This window comes from Diuraphis noxia, unplaced genomic scaffold, assembly GCF_037042655.1.
Source record: "Diuraphis noxia isolate RWA-SAM2 unplaced genomic scaffold, SU_Dnox_SAM2 contig0001, whole genome shotgun sequence".
Classification (NCBI taxonomy): Eukaryota; Metazoa; Arthropoda; class Insecta; order Hemiptera; family Aphididae; genus Diuraphis; species Diuraphis noxia.
Genome location: NW_028301711.1, coordinates 97,131,885 through 97,149,833, shown reverse-complemented (window position 1 = coordinate 97,149,833; position 17,949 = coordinate 97,131,885). Strand labels below are relative to the sequence as shown.

General features: G+C 32.1%; 1 protein-coding gene across 3 annotated transcripts in view; it reads right to left on the bottom strand.

Moving 5' to 3' along the window:
* LOC107169459 (splicing regulator muscleblind) overlaps window positions 1–17,949 on the bottom strand; it is a 186,139-nt gene that overhangs the window by 119,029 nt on the left and 49,161 nt on the right. For all 3 annotated transcript variants that reach the window (XM_089215649.1, XM_089215647.1, XM_089215648.1), the window contains one exon: window positions 2,449–2,510. The gene's annotated coding sequence lies outside the window, so the exon portion shown is untranslated. The remainder of the gene's footprint in view (window positions 1–2,448; window positions 2,511–17,949) is intronic.

Here is a 17,949-nt window from a genome sequence, read left to right as displayed (position 1 = left end):
TCTCTGTCTCTGATGCGTCGCATTGAGGATAAAGTGTGCGTTTTCTCGAATATTTTGATTTTTTTAAGACGCTCATGCCGTGTTTATCCGGTCGTTCGCAAATATTTTATCCCCCAGACATAAGACAATTTAATATTCTTTGTGCGTTGCAAACCTATTTTACCGTTAGTGAAATCTCATGGTTTTGATAATATAATATGTGTATCATATATAAACATCATAATATTATATACCTCTGATATGTACCTATATTGTACCTATACCAATTACCAAGTATGTGTCTGCAAAGAGATTTCATAATATATTAATCACGCGCACTCTCGTATTCGCAGTGCATGATACAATAGGGTAATAATATTATAGAGCAATTGTAAAGATGTGTATAATGATAATAATGATAATGATGATGATAACGATGCATCATGGATTTATGGTGATGGTATTAATAACACGTATATATGCATATATTATTAACTTCGGGACGTTTTCGAGTCACCCAGTGATATAATATAATTATAATTAGATAATCGCAACTTTTTGAGATCTTTCATAGTAAGATCGTCAAGTATTGAGTGGACATGGACATGGATTTTAGAACCAGGGTTGACTAAATGTAAAAAAAAAACAACGACCAAGATTTGTGAAATATAATTTGAATTAATTAAATCAATTAAAATCGATGAAAAACAGAGATCTTGAACGTCTGACTACTTCACTAAATCACTGACCTATAGTCACCTATATAATAAGTGCCTGCAGGCCTACCATACGATGTTCAATCGCATCGATGGCCACGATGCATAGAAATCGAAATTTTTTAATGCGATAATACATTACTATGCACGAAGACAATGTAAAATACTAAAATTATTACTAATGTATTTATATTATTAATAAAACTTAGTTGCAAATGAAGCCATCAACATTTCATTAAATTAAATTTAACTATAACCTCAGAGACACTCAAAATAATCATCCACTAAAACAAGAAATAAAACTGAAAATCGGAATAAAGTAAACTTAAAAAAAAATCAAGATATCCTTTTATTTTAAAGGATATATAAATGTAACAATGATTACTCGCGTTAGAGTATGTTCTATAAACATTCATTTAACTCACTTCTATTTCTCATGAGAAAAACCGTGGCCTAACATGTGGCATTTGCAAGGAAAACCTTACGATCAATCACATTGTGACCTAATGCCAAAAACACACCGAATCACGAATACCTCTCAATAACCAAGCCCCAATCCAATAAGCACTTAACAGAAAACACGAAAGAATAATGTATTTTTTTTTTCCATTTTATAAACTTAAGCCAAAAATTTAAAAAAAAATGTATTTTGTTTCACTATAAACTTATATCTGCAGCAAATTTAAAAATAAGCCTAATGACCTAACCTAACTTGATCTAATGATACATAATAAAAATAAAATATTGATTAATAAATTAATGATGAAAATATGGATATAATCCATTCTGGTGATACCAAAATTAGCATAAGCAATAATACTTTCATTTTTACGTTCTCGCGTATTATGATAAATCTATTTCCAGATTTTGTCCAATTTTTTAATCCACATAAATACATTAAAAAATACCCACAGACAGATGCACACTAGCTGCTGCAGACACATCAGAAGTAGATATGTTTATGGTGTGTGGCGACTGAATACATACCTAAACTTATTCAACGGGCTAAACTCATTGTTAGATTTTGATCACATGCCGCTTCGATGAACTAACCTAACCTACGATAATGGCGCAATCGCCAATTTATACTTTTAAATTAAAATTTTACTTTTTACGATCACCGTGGTAACCAAGACATCATAATAACGTTTTCGGAATGACCTCCAGTCATACGACATATTATGCAGGTCAATATAACCCTTCAACCACGTGCATAACAAAATAATAGGTAGGTACGTCATGTATTCACTATATTATGACGGAGAAAAATTAAATTTTGGTGCCTGCGGTGCTGTGAAATAATAAACCAATAGCGTTAGCTGCAGCTGTTACGACTATTACACACGTTTACTATCGACAGATTAATTAATATAATGCATAATAATATATCGATTGATTTATTACATTTACGAATTTAATTTTGGTACAAATTATATACTACCGACTGGACTATATAGCGACGGAGGTAGTAACACTGTAACCGTACCCATAGTACAGTTCAGTAAATACAAAACTGAGGGATTTCAATTCGTTACGGTTGTCAGCAGACACAATCATAATACCATTGGTACAAATAATAAGGAGTCGTGTGGTGTAAGGTAAACCAAAGTACAACAAAAACATAATAATAATAAAAATAAAAATAATAATAATATATTGTGATAAAAGTACAGTGCTGGATGTACAGTATGTACTCACACGCGTAATATTATACGTATATATAACTAGTTTATAGATTAAAGTGTATTTTTACCTGTAGTTTTGACGAGTGAAGATGACACAAAGACGACGTCACAACGCGGTTTTCAGCCTTTTCTGAAAATAACAAAATATCATTAATTTATATATAATACTAGACTATTTGCAACAAAAATACTTTTATTTTAGTATGTGTAACATAAGGATATCAATATCCTCCACACAAAGGTTATCGGAACGCAAGTAGGTACTCGATTAGAAATATTCCATTGAATATTCGTTTTATGATATATTTTATGAACTACGATTCGACACGTTGAAGAAATCAAACTACGCAACGTTACCTAAACTAAATTTTATATAGTTTATCTTTTTCTATAATATGTGTCAGGTACCCACTACGCATCAGCTCACAACTAACCAAAAGCTTTTTTTTTCTGGACATTGACGACACTGCTGCTGTATAAACGCTTGCGCATGACTTCAACAAAACCTAACGAAAAAAACACCAGGTGATTTTAAATTGAGCCCACAATTAGATCTACTTTAAACACTGTTACTTTTAAATTTATTTATGTATAGTGTATACAATTTATTTTTAATTATTATTAATGCTCTTAAATATTATACGATTAAACTAATGAAAACAACTTTTACCTACCTAATATAATAGCCTACTCAATACTCATAGTATTATTATGTTTCAATTTTGTTTATTTTAATCACACAAATCATTTTTTTTTTTTTTTTGAGAACAGTGATAGTCACCATTTCTGGATAGTGCTAAATTGCTTTCAGACAAATAATATTACTTATAAAATTATTACTAATTGTTATCTTTGTCGGTTGCAATTTACTGCATAGAATTAATTGTATAGCTAAAATTTATTTTTCTCTTCGCAGCAATTTTGTGTGTACATCTTTTCATCATATTCCACCCACATAATTCGTATACCTATGACTCAGCAGGAATATAAACGGATTTCTTGCGGTAGACAAATATTCAAAGAATAGAAAAATACATCTGCAGATGCCGGAATCAAAATATTATAGCATGGATACAACAATATTATGTCAATAATAATGCTATTGCTATTATTGCTTTGTGTTAGGAATTGTATACACTCGCGCGACCGTTCGAGTTGTATTTATTTGTCAGCTAGAAGGTGAAGGTAGTTTTCAACCGAAGAACACAGACTTGTTTTACACGTACAAAACGAAGTTATTCGATACGGAAAGGGTTTTTCTCGAGAAACACAGTATAGTTATGTTTTGCCCGTCATACCCATACACACCGTTTAGTGAGAATGTGATTATATTATGTAAAACGAAATATTATGAAAACACATTATACCGTTTTTCTGCAGAAGTGAGCTCGATATCAAGTGTCATATTTTTTATGATGTCGACAATTATTCATATCCTCTTGTTTCCCTTAAAGTTGATACATAGGAAATTCAGAAATTTTCAAGTAAACTGCAGATGTAGAAAAACACACGATATAAGGATAAAAAATATTTATAAACATAATTTTTTGATAAAAACGTTGTGTTTTTAACAACGTGAAACTTATTAAAAAAATATTTTCAAAAACATTGATACTTTTTGAAATAATGAGTGGTTCATGATAAAAAAAATCACCCTGTATATCGACGCCACGCGGTGTCTACACAAGCCAATTTAGAAATCTGCGGCCATCGATCTGGTAATAAAAATAGATTATTTTATTTGATAATTAATATGCATATATAGAATACACGTCGCCGTGTAAAAAAAAAAAACCATAATATATTATGTAATATAATAATTTGACTTTCCGATACCCGTCGGTTGTGTGCCTACAAAGGGCAGGCTAAATCAATATGATATGACGTATTTCCTACTTTGTACAAACAATAATGAGTAGGTACAGTGTAATAATATGTATTTGTTGTGGTCGTGTACTGCACACTATTTACAGACGGCTGCATGTGCCGGGTCGACGCCTTTGTGCCACACCGGACACCGCGATGAGTATAATATTATAATATTGCTGCACCATTATAATACGTTTACAATAATGGTAATTATACAATTTATAACAATTATTATGTATATGTCTCTTGGAGTACTAGCTGTCATCTGACCTTTTATTCCGTCGAGCGCGCCTAAATCGACAACATTTTCCCAGTGCGCCTATCATAATATAAGCACTCGTATCATTCTTTACATTTTTTATGACGTGATAAATCGGTGTCACAGGAACTTAATGAGCCCGGGCATCACGTAACGGTTCATGAAAGAAAAAAATTGGATTAAGTTATTCTTATATATTGATCTGTTCAGATCTATATAAAGATTTGTGATCGATATCAGATGACAAGTGGCTGTCTATAGGTTTATAAAATATACGTTAAATACGTTATATATATACTTATTTATATAAGTTGGATAATGGACTACAATACTCCACGTCTGAGCAAGCCGAGCAAGGTTTGATTAATTGAGTACCTACTATTAGGTTAGTATCAAAATAATGAAATGTTTAGGTAAACAGAGTCTCATATAAAAAATGTAAAGCAATAAATCGAGTTCCGGGTAAATCCTACCCATATTTTAAATTTGACGGGAGAAAGGTCAAAAACAGTTTAATTTTGACTGTGTTTACCTATTTAAAGAGCAAATGAACCACTGAATTTCAATTCATTTTTTCGTATATATTCGAAAAAAATGTATAAGTTTTTAACTATTACAAATGGATGTTGTTTTGTTACATTTACCAATTCAGCAATACGCTATCTATTACAAGCGTTTATATAGGTACATTATATATATGTATATTGGACGTATATTTTTATGTGAATAAATATACTCAATGGTATTGACAGTAACGACTGCACATTATAACTAATTAATTGATTAGAAAATGCATATTTTGGTTTGTTTAAATTGCAATAAAAACATCTTCATCATGCTATAAAATCGTTAGAAAAATAATATTTCATACGATTTTTTTAATGTAGGCACTTATTTATTTATTTTATTATATAATTATATTTCCAATGAAAATGTAAGATTTAATGGAATAAACCATTCCAAGAATCATTCAATCGTAATCATGACTAATACAACTGTATCATATATTATTAATACGTACGCTATACACAAATCTTTATGCATATTGCATAATGGCACATAGATACTATAATATTATTAAGTGTACCTAACTTAAATTATATTATGATATTTATTGATAAACTATAAACAGTATTACCTATTATTTAATATACTATATTAATTATCGTTTGCTATTCATCAAATATTTTATATTATGATTTTTCTTCACAATTTATTTAATCACGGGTTGTGAAATTGGTATTTAATAACATAATAAAATATAATAGAACTAATAAGACGCATTATTTCATATCATGTTAATAATTGTTGGACAGAAAAAAACGGGAAATATTGGAAATTAGTTAAAATTATTTCATAAAATGATGCATTATATTGTTTCTATTTAAATGTAATAAAATGAAACATTTGTTTTCTTATGAAGATCCGAGATTATATTACAGTATAGCAATTATTATATTTAACTGAATTTTTATTATTTTTAGAAATTTAGCAGTTTTTATTTTTTCATTTAAAGTGTGCAATTATGGCAACTATTTTATATTTTTAAATATATAATTTACATTAATATTTACTTTAAATATTCCTTTGAAATAAATAGTTAAAAAGCATGTTGTCGCTAAACAATTCAGAAAAATGTAAAAATTATAATAATAATAAAAAAAACATACTTATATTATTTTTAGAAAACTGTTGATTTTTAACGACTCAAAATTTCGCTAGGATATATTTTCAAAAATGTTAACAGAATTTAAAGTGATGCGTGTTTTACGTTAAATGGATCACTCGATATGATAATATAGTATAATGTATTATGAAGAAACGAAAAAAATCCGATGCTTAAATTCATAAAATATTTAATGGAAAAAATTATCGCTGTCTTATGATAAAATGATATTACGACGTGCAGCGGGTGTATCTAAAAGTGCGGCGGGCCGCAGCAGACGATCAGAGAAAGATTCGAGATTTGATAGTGTGAATTTCCGATGCGTGGATTTGTCGTGTGCCCAAGCATACCACAGTCGAGGGTTGCGAAGAGTGCATTCTGTCAATGGGTAATCTCTATTTTTTTTTATTTTTTTTTTTTTCGAAATGCGATCGCGATGTGAGAAATGCAAGGGGTTATGAGGTACAGTTTACTGACGATCATGTCAACTGGAACGGTTCCATTTTTTTTTTCAACCGCAACGTTTTTGTTTACTTCATATATATATATATTACGTGGTGTATACAGTAAAGTTGCGGTCCGTGAATGCGTATATTTCCGAAATTCCTGGGAACAAAAATGTTTTAAAACTACTCCCTATATATACAAACCCGTAATGAGAATATCGATAGTGTTTAATGTATATTTATGTATACCACGATAAGGATCGATGCAAGTATTGTTTGAGTAGACACGCGATTTCCGGTTGGTGACATTTTGACAATTTTGCCGTTTATGGTGGTGTATACATTATACTTATATAGGTAATACAAACAAATATATTTGTTCTTCATTGTATCATGCATTCATGCTTCCGGTTACTTCCCACTGTTATATTATACTTTTATTCGTTCAGATAAATTGGTACAAAATATTTTTTCACGGCCATAAATGCTATTATGTATAATAGGTCCACATGCGATGGATCTACATAAAATTACTAAAATTACTACATTTTTAATATTTTAACATAATTCAATATTATTTAATGACGTTTTATGCATGCAAGTAAACAATATACAATTTTAAGTCTCCCCCCTAAAAAATGTCAAAACTATGGCACTGGTACCTATACATATATTACTGAATTTATAATATTCCCTGATATTCTTCGTAAAAATAAGACTGTTTAAATATGTTTACACGTAAGAGATTCAGACGTAGTATTTCGTTAAAATAATGTAGAAAATAAATGGGACTAATGAAGATTAAAAAAAAATCAAACATATTTAAGTGAGCTTACACTTCGCATAATATAATCTAAAATAAATTGATTTTCAATTTCCAGCATTATTATGTCCAATATAAAAACAAAATAATACTTTAATGTTGAATAAATCTATTTTTGATGATGACCATAATACAAAGTAGTTTGCAAATTTCAAATTTCATCCTAAAATAAAATTAGGTATGCAATAAAAATAATTAATACCTCATACCACGATCAAACAGATAAAAGGAAAATGTACAAAGTAAATAGGAAAAATTTCAAGTCAAGTGTTTTCTATAACAGTTGGCTTCGATGGCGGGTCGATATCACGTTCACCATGGCCCTGTAGTTGGATTTCGTATATACAAACAATATTTATAGCCCGTTTATTTAAATCGTCCAATCACAGCGAAACACGTAGTTCGGGTTCGCGAAAATCCGCTGAAATCGATTTGGGTTCAATATGATGGACATGATTAAAACGATGTCGAGAAAATTCCGGTCGACCGATGACGTGATGTATAGAAGAGAAATTTCAATCTACCCTATAGCTGGTTTGTACAATATATGTCTGTGCGCAACATATACGTATAATATACGTATGAGTGTATATATACGTTTGTTGTAGACGACAGGCCAAAAATCGTAGATTTTCCTACAACAATTATTTCGATTATATAGTACGTGTATAATATTTTATCGCTTATGCGCCCATTTAATATAAAAGTATAACTGTAAAAGACTATATATACATATGGAAAGTACATAATATATTATTACAGGTGTAGTGACGATTATTCGTTCGCTTGTTTCATAATTCTATGATAATTTTATAATAGTTATGGAAACGTAGGACGATTTTTTTCATTGCGCTGATAAATCGAGAAAATCGTGTAATATAAATATATTATTATAAAATGTGTTCATAATAAATTAGTAAATTAATAAGCCTCTTTATTGACGTTGTAAACAGATCCCGGATTTCGTAGACTAAAATGATTGGTAATTATAATTTAAAAAAAAAATAATAATAATAATAATAATAATGATTTAGTACAAAAATCATAAAATGCTTTTTTAATGCTGTAGTAATATAACGTATGCAATATTTTAGATTACAATGCTTATTATAATATTGAATAATATATAATCAATAAGAGAACTATACAAATTTGTAATCATAACAAATCATAATAAGATATGGTAAACGTCCCAATATTTATATTGATAATATTTAAAAATTTACAATATTTTTGAAATTATTTAAGCGAATACCTAACCTATAAACTCTTAAAATTAAAATAATTTTAAGTTTTTTTAAAGTCTTATAAATTTATTAAATATCGGACTGATAGGCACGTGAGTCAATATTGTTTAAAAATATCAATGACAAAGTGCACTAGCTGCTGCAGTGCACGTCATAAAACGAGCAGCGGTCTTTTCACTGTAGTAGGTATATAAACAGAGAAGAGTATTTTGTTATCATTCACTATTTATTTTTTCTTCATCTCTCGTTCTCGACGACGAGACGTATTTAATTTAACGCAACTCTTATTTTTTACAATACGTTTTCTCTTGTTTTTACGCGAAACGATTATTTTTATGTTTTTTGTCGTCGTTGACATTGAACATCGCAACACACACATACACACACTAACGTATAGGTACGTTTATAAATATATAAATTATTATTATACGGTGAAGTGACTTGTCTGCCAAATATTTAAATTGCTTTTACCGCATTTTTACGGATCAGACACAACGCCTGCGCATACGTACCTATACGAATAAAATAAAATAAATTATTGTTAAATGTATACATTCAATTTTCTATATTGTAATTCGTAACGTCATATAGTGAGTGTGTATTTATTTAAAATCAAAATTAGTAAAAGGCCAGTTGACAAGATTAATAATAATTGTTATTATATTATTATACACAAAAATGAAATTAAGTTTTGTAATAAATAACCATGATCACATATACACATATACACGATGAGGCCATACCAGTTACTACTCGCATAAACTAAATGAGGAAAGAAAAACAAATTAGGATTTCGTCGACGCGAATGTATATAAATTCACAAATAATAAATGTATAAATATTAATAGTCGACAGCGTCATCTGTAGTTTATATTATAATAACTTGTATACGCCGATTGTAAAACAACGCAAACGGTAGGTAAACAAGTGAATTATTACCATTATAAATAAAATATGACGTGTTCTTAAATTATTATATTATTTAATATTATTAACATAATCGTCCGACGAATTGCGACCCATTCTGCGGTGACGATGACGCGTCTTTATTATACGAATCTCAACGGGTCCGCGAGAAGAGGTTTTAATTTTGGTCGTTGTATATATAAATTATTATCGGCAGCTGAGCTTGCCAAGTTGAATGTGTTGTTAAATCAAAAAGTAAGTAATTTCAGATATCCGAGACATCGATGATGAAATTGAATACGAAAATTCAATCGCTCAAATTAATATTGGGGCGTCGGAAGCCGTTTGTTTGGGCTGTCGATGTTCACCTGAGGACGAATATCGATTGTGAATAATGATATTTAATCATCAAAATATTAATATGAGTTACAGCCGATGGCAGGTGCGCACTAAGATGGACCCGAAATCCATTTCGAATGAAAATCCACTCTGTCGCAGTGTCACTTGTCGCCAAGATGTCTGCTTGGGCTCTCATCACGATCGTCTCGCAACATCAGCGCAGCCGCCGGCGAATTGAATGTAATAATAATATGCGCCTTTGAAGTGAACAAATATTTTCTTATATTCATAACGTGTACATAGCTTTGTATTATTTTCTCACTTCGGGTTTAATACGAAATTCTGAGAAACTCGAGGCTGTACTCGGCGTTGGACAGCTGATGCTTTGGTGAGGGGTTAGCGTAGGAAATCGCGACAGAAGATTTTACGCCCATTGGCGGTGTCGAGAGATTTGTCAGTGTGGCTGCCGCGCAATGAAATCGGAGAAAAAACAATAAAGACTGCATGTACGATTTTATTTTATATTCTGCGTATGTGCACCTACGGCTATCACACCATAGAACTCAAACACCGGTTTTATGACACGATTGAGAAACTTTGTGTGCACGTCACTGTAGGACACAGGAATACGACTGGAAAAAATTCTCGAATGGATCTCTTTTTCAGGAAATATAATATAGAAACAATAGAATGAGTCGCGTAAATAATTAGGAAATAATCTAGTTATAGTATTTGGCCAAGAAGCACATAGGTATATGGAAAAACATTTTCATAATAGAAAATTGATGGAAATATTTAGACAACATTATTATACAATCATATAGCGCATAATATTTGGTTATGAAAAGAAAATGTGTATGCAGTTTTTTAATCAAATAATTATTGTTCGATCACTTCAAAATATATTCACATAAAATACTATCATTTCCAAATGCAGTGCGTGGGATATAATTATATAACAATATAATATTGTACTATAACATGACGACTGGGCGATAATTTATTTTTAGGGTAGTGAAAATAATTGTCTACACACACTCTTTTTTTCTTTTCTTATTTCCCTGGAACCGTCGGCACACGCGTCTATTATGGGCCATAACAGGAGAGAAGCAGCAGCAGCGTGTACACACACATTTTGCACGCAGACCTCATCGTTTTGGACGCGCGTTGGCATCTCAAGCTCGGAATAAATTTAAGCTGTCGAGTCTGCCCGCCGCCGCCACGCACCGCACGCACATTGGCGTTTCGCGGTGGAGGCGCCGCCGAGTATTATTTTTAAACTCGCGGACGAGCTGCCGCTACAAGCCTGCTGCTGCGGCTGCCGCCTCCGAGAGGCCTCGACGAGTCTCCGTGGGTGTACAAAACACGAAGCGACTACATGGTACATGGTCACATTGTAAATTGTAATAATAATAATAATAATGTTATAACGTCGATAAAATTGCCATTCACAAAAATACACTATGATATCAATCGCCGTCGGTCAGGAAACCGCGTGTGCATTATACCGAGAAGTGCACATTACGAGGTGATTATGCAGCTGCATACCGCGCATACCTGCATCATCATCGTAATATTATGGCGGGCATTGCGATGCTGCAGTTTCATCGTCCTGACAGTATATTATAATTACCTATTATATTATCATCGTAAATTATTAATAACGTAGCACGACGCATCTCGCCTGCATAATAACAATATTGTTGCCATCATTGTTTTTTTTTATCGACATAGAATCACGTGACGTGCCATTGTCCCGCATCGTATATTATACCACTGCGACATTATAATAATATAATAATATGTATAGCGGTGCAGTCGTTTTAACATAACAACAATATTAATGTCGATCATAAACGGCTGTTTGCATTAGCGATCGACGACTTACGACGACGCGCGTACTACTATACCGCTGCAGTGACATAATACTATGGTAATAATTATAATGACAATATAATTTAGACCTAAAGACGGCGCGGGCCGGAACGCGTAGGTAGTTATGTCGTTAGCATTGTAACAATGAGAGCCCGGATGAATGTCTATAGACGCTCAAGTAATGTCGAAATTCGGTATCGTAATAAAAAACTATAGAATGTTATCATTATTGTTCTCGTCCGGAATTAATAGTGATATAAAATACCTACGCCCCCCACTCCTCGCCCACCACGCGACTCTGGTTAGGAGAAAAAAAAAATATCATCATTATATAGTTGCGTGTGATCCGAAAAGCAGATGTTACCTAATTAGTTGGCCTCGCCGACGGATAGATCTATCGAACCGTTTGTTATTATGTAGTAGTATAACGCCCACCCATTGTTGCCGGTCGAAAAACTGCCCAAAGTCGCGATGTATTAACCGCGGTTATGGTCACGTGAACTAGAGCCGTACACACTGGTAAGAACCGGTTGCAGTGCAGTCAGAACCTCGGTGGAACTATTGTTCAAATATTTTAGCAACCAGAACCAATATTTTGATATATTATCAACGACGATAATCGATCGATTTCTTCCTTTTTTGTCTATAGACATGCGCATAAGTTGTATCGGAACTGGTTGAATATTGCAGGAAATCGGAATCAATCGAGACAGATAAGATATGATAGGTTACCTTTTTGCGATTATGTTATGAGTGCGATCTTCGTTATATTTTAGACGTTCACAACCATATAACCATGGCAATTACATTTTCATCCACGTGGTAAGCCATATACGTTTTTTACACTTGATTACAGGGCTGACTGTTGAGCAATGGTACTTTTTTTCTGAATTTTGTAGTTTTTAGAAAATACTTAAAAAAAGTTATAAGTTAATAATTTAACAATTTTTTTCTATTAACTTGGTTATAAGTGAAGAGCTATAGGTACCGTCCAAGTCATATACCTTGATAACAATTAACTCACTGCATTGATAAAAGTTAATTTTCTTTAAACATACAAATAGCCAATAGGTAGATAGTTTATTTTAAAACGCCCAAAATGTATCGAAATGAAATTATTTCAATTGAGCTATTCTAATGGCTAAAACAGCGAAAATAAGTAAACTTAAGAATATTGCATTTTTAGTTGCCTATTATTATGATATGGTAACGATAATCAATAATTTATTATTCAACTATGCTCAATACGGTGAACTAAATATTCAAAACGACCTATAGTCAAACAGTTATAATAAAGTGTTAACAAACACTATTTGAACTCGATTATATGCACTCAACATAATGCTTAATCGTAATAACGTGCCGTATAACCGTGGGGCATAATTTTCATCTGAACAGGTACCTATCATATATTAGAAAGACGTATGTGTCCTTATGACTTAATGTTCATCTATAACAATACAGTATTTAGACATTTTAGTGCACGCCCGCAAGGCCGTCGTCGTCGCTTATTATTTTGCGACCGATACAAGAGGGTATGCAATGGACGCTTTGTCTGGATTAGCCGCGTATACAGCTATATGTTATACACCTTTTGTTGTACGATGGAGGTAGGATGGCGTGCACGTGAAATCGGAAAACAAACAAAACGAAATAATTTTAAAGTTACTAAAATATAATATTGTTGTTGGATCAAAAGTATGATGCGTACAATATATACCATTATAATTCGTGATAGGTACATATAACATTATGCGCAGATTTTAATACTATATAAGTAAATGTACAATCGAAATTTAGTTTTACTCAGTCGAGATTTGAAGTTCTATTCCGGAAGTATATATTCGTTTCGTTGTACACGATAATAGTCCATTTACGTTTATGAAAAACGATTATCGCTCTCGCAGTGCGACTTATTAAATCGGAAATTTCATAGTGTTTATTTCGATGGCACTCGTTATGTATTGCGTCAATATTATTATAATTTTATAAGTAACGTAAAAAAAAACAAACTTTTTTTAATAACCAGGATATTTTAAAAACTAGAGTTAAATGAGATAACATTTTTTTTTTTTTTTTTTGGAATATGTCGTCGGATTTTAGAAAGGTAGATTCCTGCAGCGGTACAAACAAATTATAGTTAAAACCGCGGACCGCTATACGCTTTGTCCAACCATAAATCTAAATATTTCGGACAATGCGCTGCCATCCCGATTATATGATAATATTATTATGAGGGACAATTCTGCGGGCGGTGCAGTATATTCGCATCTAGATTATAATTATTAATTCTTTCGCGAGATTTGAACGGAACCAGTGGTTTAATTAGGTCCGAAATATCACTGCAGGTCTCGTTTCCGGCCTTTTGCCACCACCGTCAACACAATAAAAATAACAACAACAATAATAAAATAATATCATATAAAACATGTTGGCGTGCGTATAACGTGTATAATATAATATCGAATAACATGATATATATATATATATGTATATATGTATATATGTACCCGCCGGACTGGCCCTCGAAAAGCCAATATCCGCGAAATATAAAGGCTGCGCGCGCCGACCGTTTGTTTTTATTAGGGCGATGAAACGACGTAATACTATTCGCAGCATATAAAATCCGAAGCAGCCGCCGCCGCCGCCGCTGTCGACGCAAACAACTGTGTAATAGTAATAATATAACATGACGAGGAAACGCACTCTCTTTTCTCCGGGACACATTTATTTACATTACACTATATATATTATAAGCCTGCACACACACACATAAATAGTGTGTATCATATTATATTATATATTGTGGTCGGGGGTCGTGTTTGTTTGGCGCTTGAGGGCACACAAACGGATCGCGCGTCGCGTTTGTGTATAATAGGTACTTCGCGAGATGTGTTGAAAAAATGTCGAGTGGCCGACGAGTAACCTAACCTTCGTTAAACTGTTATTATTATATTTATTACTGTCATCACAGTGCAGTCGCCGTTTTCGTATAATAGTTTGTTGTCTATATACTTAGGTATATAATATTATTGTATATACAGGGCGATTCTTTCACCGGTTAACGCAATGTTGGCTAGATTTTCGGTTGAATTTTTTTATTTGAAATTGTAATATCCGACATAACCACTCGCCAAAGCTTTAAGGTTTTAATATATTTTCCATAGGGAGAGGGCGACTCGAGGGACGGCGATATAACCTAACCACGTATTTCTAAAAAAAAATGTTTATCGTTAAAATCAAAATCACGAAAAAAAACAACGCAAAATTATATATATATATATATCGAAAATTTGTTTGAAAATCATTACTTCGCCCCCCCCCCCCTTCAACCATGTGCCTGAAGACGTCGCTGACCATATTCATAAACAGTTATAGAAAATGTTCACTTCCGGTTTCAAATTCGATTTGTACGAAGGTTAGGTACAAAGGTTAGGTCATATACCGATGAGCAAATAACTATCAAGCGATACAAGGATCACCTTGTAAAGCGAGATAGGTAGTCCGACGTATATAAATATTATGATGATGTCACAGTATTATTAAAGCAGTTTTCGATGCCAATGGATGGCAATAATAATTATTGCCATCTCATGGAAGTTTAAGTGCGAGAACAATAATAATTATCTCTATCGTTTGAAAAAAAAACAACGAATTTCACGTCGTTCACGTACGACAATTTATTTTTACGAATAATGTCAACATATTTTGTATCATATATATATCATAAGATTGCTGTGACGAAAGTAAAAACTGCAAACATTCAGTCGGTCATGTGTTACAAATTAAGTAGCAAGTACATACCTACCTTGGTGTGTAATATAAAAAATCGACACGACGTGTGTATGCGCCATAACAATATTGTAGTTAACCGACCCGTTAAAAGTATTACACATTATACGATACAATACAATCGATCAATATAGTAATAAACTTTAGCTGCAACGTATTGTGATTTATCACTTTATTTTGGTACAGTATGATGATGATAGACCGGAATTTTCAGCATATTTTCCTCCATTCGTGACAATAATATATTATATTACCATAGTTTCAGACGGCCGTCTTAGAATCGCCCGGTTCCGAGTACCCTATGTCATGTCACAACGAAAGGGACAAAAACGATTATTGTCCGTCAGTTCCGGTCGCGTTTTACTCAGATTTCCGCAGAACCGCCACCAATAATAAATCGCACTACGTTCCGGTTCCGAGTCGATCCCGTTGTGCACTTCATCCGTGCAGCGCTGCAGTTTATATAACAATATTATACGATGCATCACCTAATAACACTTCTGTTCCTGTCTAATTACATAATATTACATTGTATCGCGCATGCATTCACGCCCGCCATATAGACAAAAGTGTGTCTATACTTCGTCATCGCACTGCACCGGCAGAACGTTCGAGAGCAAAAGTGAAAACAGATTAAAACACGATTTGAATATTTAAATTATACCGCACACACAAACCAATGAACACTCACACGTGTAATGCACCATACGATAACATATCATGTTGAGTGTTTGCTTTTAAAACACGTGTATTTATCTATATATATATATATATATATATATATATATATATATATATATATATACATGTATTTGCACAATGTGCACCGTTTATAATTCATTTCGCTTGTTTGCATAATACAATACATGTATATTCGCGCACATGTTTCGGTGCATTCCGAATATAATTTAATATCATAATATGTGATATAGTATACGCAGAAACTCTATATAGTAGTACTAGTAGTAGTAATGATAATAATAATAATTATTATCCTCATCGTCGCGTTTATTATAATATACAAGACGATTATCAGACCACCATCACACGGTTTTTATATTTAATACAATGCGCCGCATAGTTATTCAAAATCTGACTTTCGAAATGATCGAATATAACACTTTTTTTTCTATCGCACACTCGACATTTTTTTATACCTTTTAATAAATGTTTGTAATATAAAAACGGTATGAAAATATTATTTCCTAGGAAGGATTTGTATTATAATGATTCGTGCTTGATTTTTTATTAATTTAAAAAAAAAATATATATATATATATATATATATAACAAGTAAACACTATGGACATTTACAATTCGTTATAATTGTTTGATCAATAACTACTAACAGCACTACACGACTAAACAAATATTAAATTTACATATATTTATATATACATATATACATATATATATATATATATTGTATAGCTATAGTTTGTGTTGGTATATCATCGAATATTATCCATGGTACATAATGTTTAATAAGTTGGAAGCTACTGATTCAAATGGATGCACTTTATGATTTTTAATTATTTTTTTTTTATGTGCTCTAAGAATATTTAAAAATTCAGAAATTCAGATTTTTAACAACTGCATTGCTGAAATTATTATCGCTGGTAAAACACCCTGCACTACATTACACTTATATTATATCACATTATCAGCTATTTTTGCCATTTAGGGATCGGTATCAGGCACTATCAGCTATTACTGTTGACGTATGTTCGGGCGTAGGTATATATTGCAAAAAACGTGTACCTAATAATTTGCCGATCGATCACGGGCAAATCTTTACACCATGACGTATTATTCGACTAGAAAACATTTTACGGTGCGGCGATGGATGCGGTGGTTTCAAAAACGACAAATCGCCAATTTATAATGTGATGGGGATTATTGTAATTGGCCGGATATACGTGTATATATATATATATGTACTTGGTATTGAGCGATTTAAATTATCGCCGAATAAAAACTCGAACATCTAAATAATTATATATATATATATATATTATTATAATTATTATGTATTGTAGGGCATGGGAGATTTATTATTATTATTTGTTAGTTGGGTATATATGTTTGCAGTGACCCGAAAACCGCTTTAGCACACGATGTGCCATTGTATAGGATATTTATAATATAACATTGCCTCAAATGCGATAATTTAGTATTGTTAAGTTTTTATAATAATTATGAATTGTGCGACGAGTGGTATATTGGTCGTTGCAGAAGTGCCCATAACAATCGCGCGCTGAAAATCTTCATAATAATATTACGAAGGCGATACGCAGCAGCGTGTAGAAACGAACAATTTATCATACCAGGTAAGAGTGCACGTATA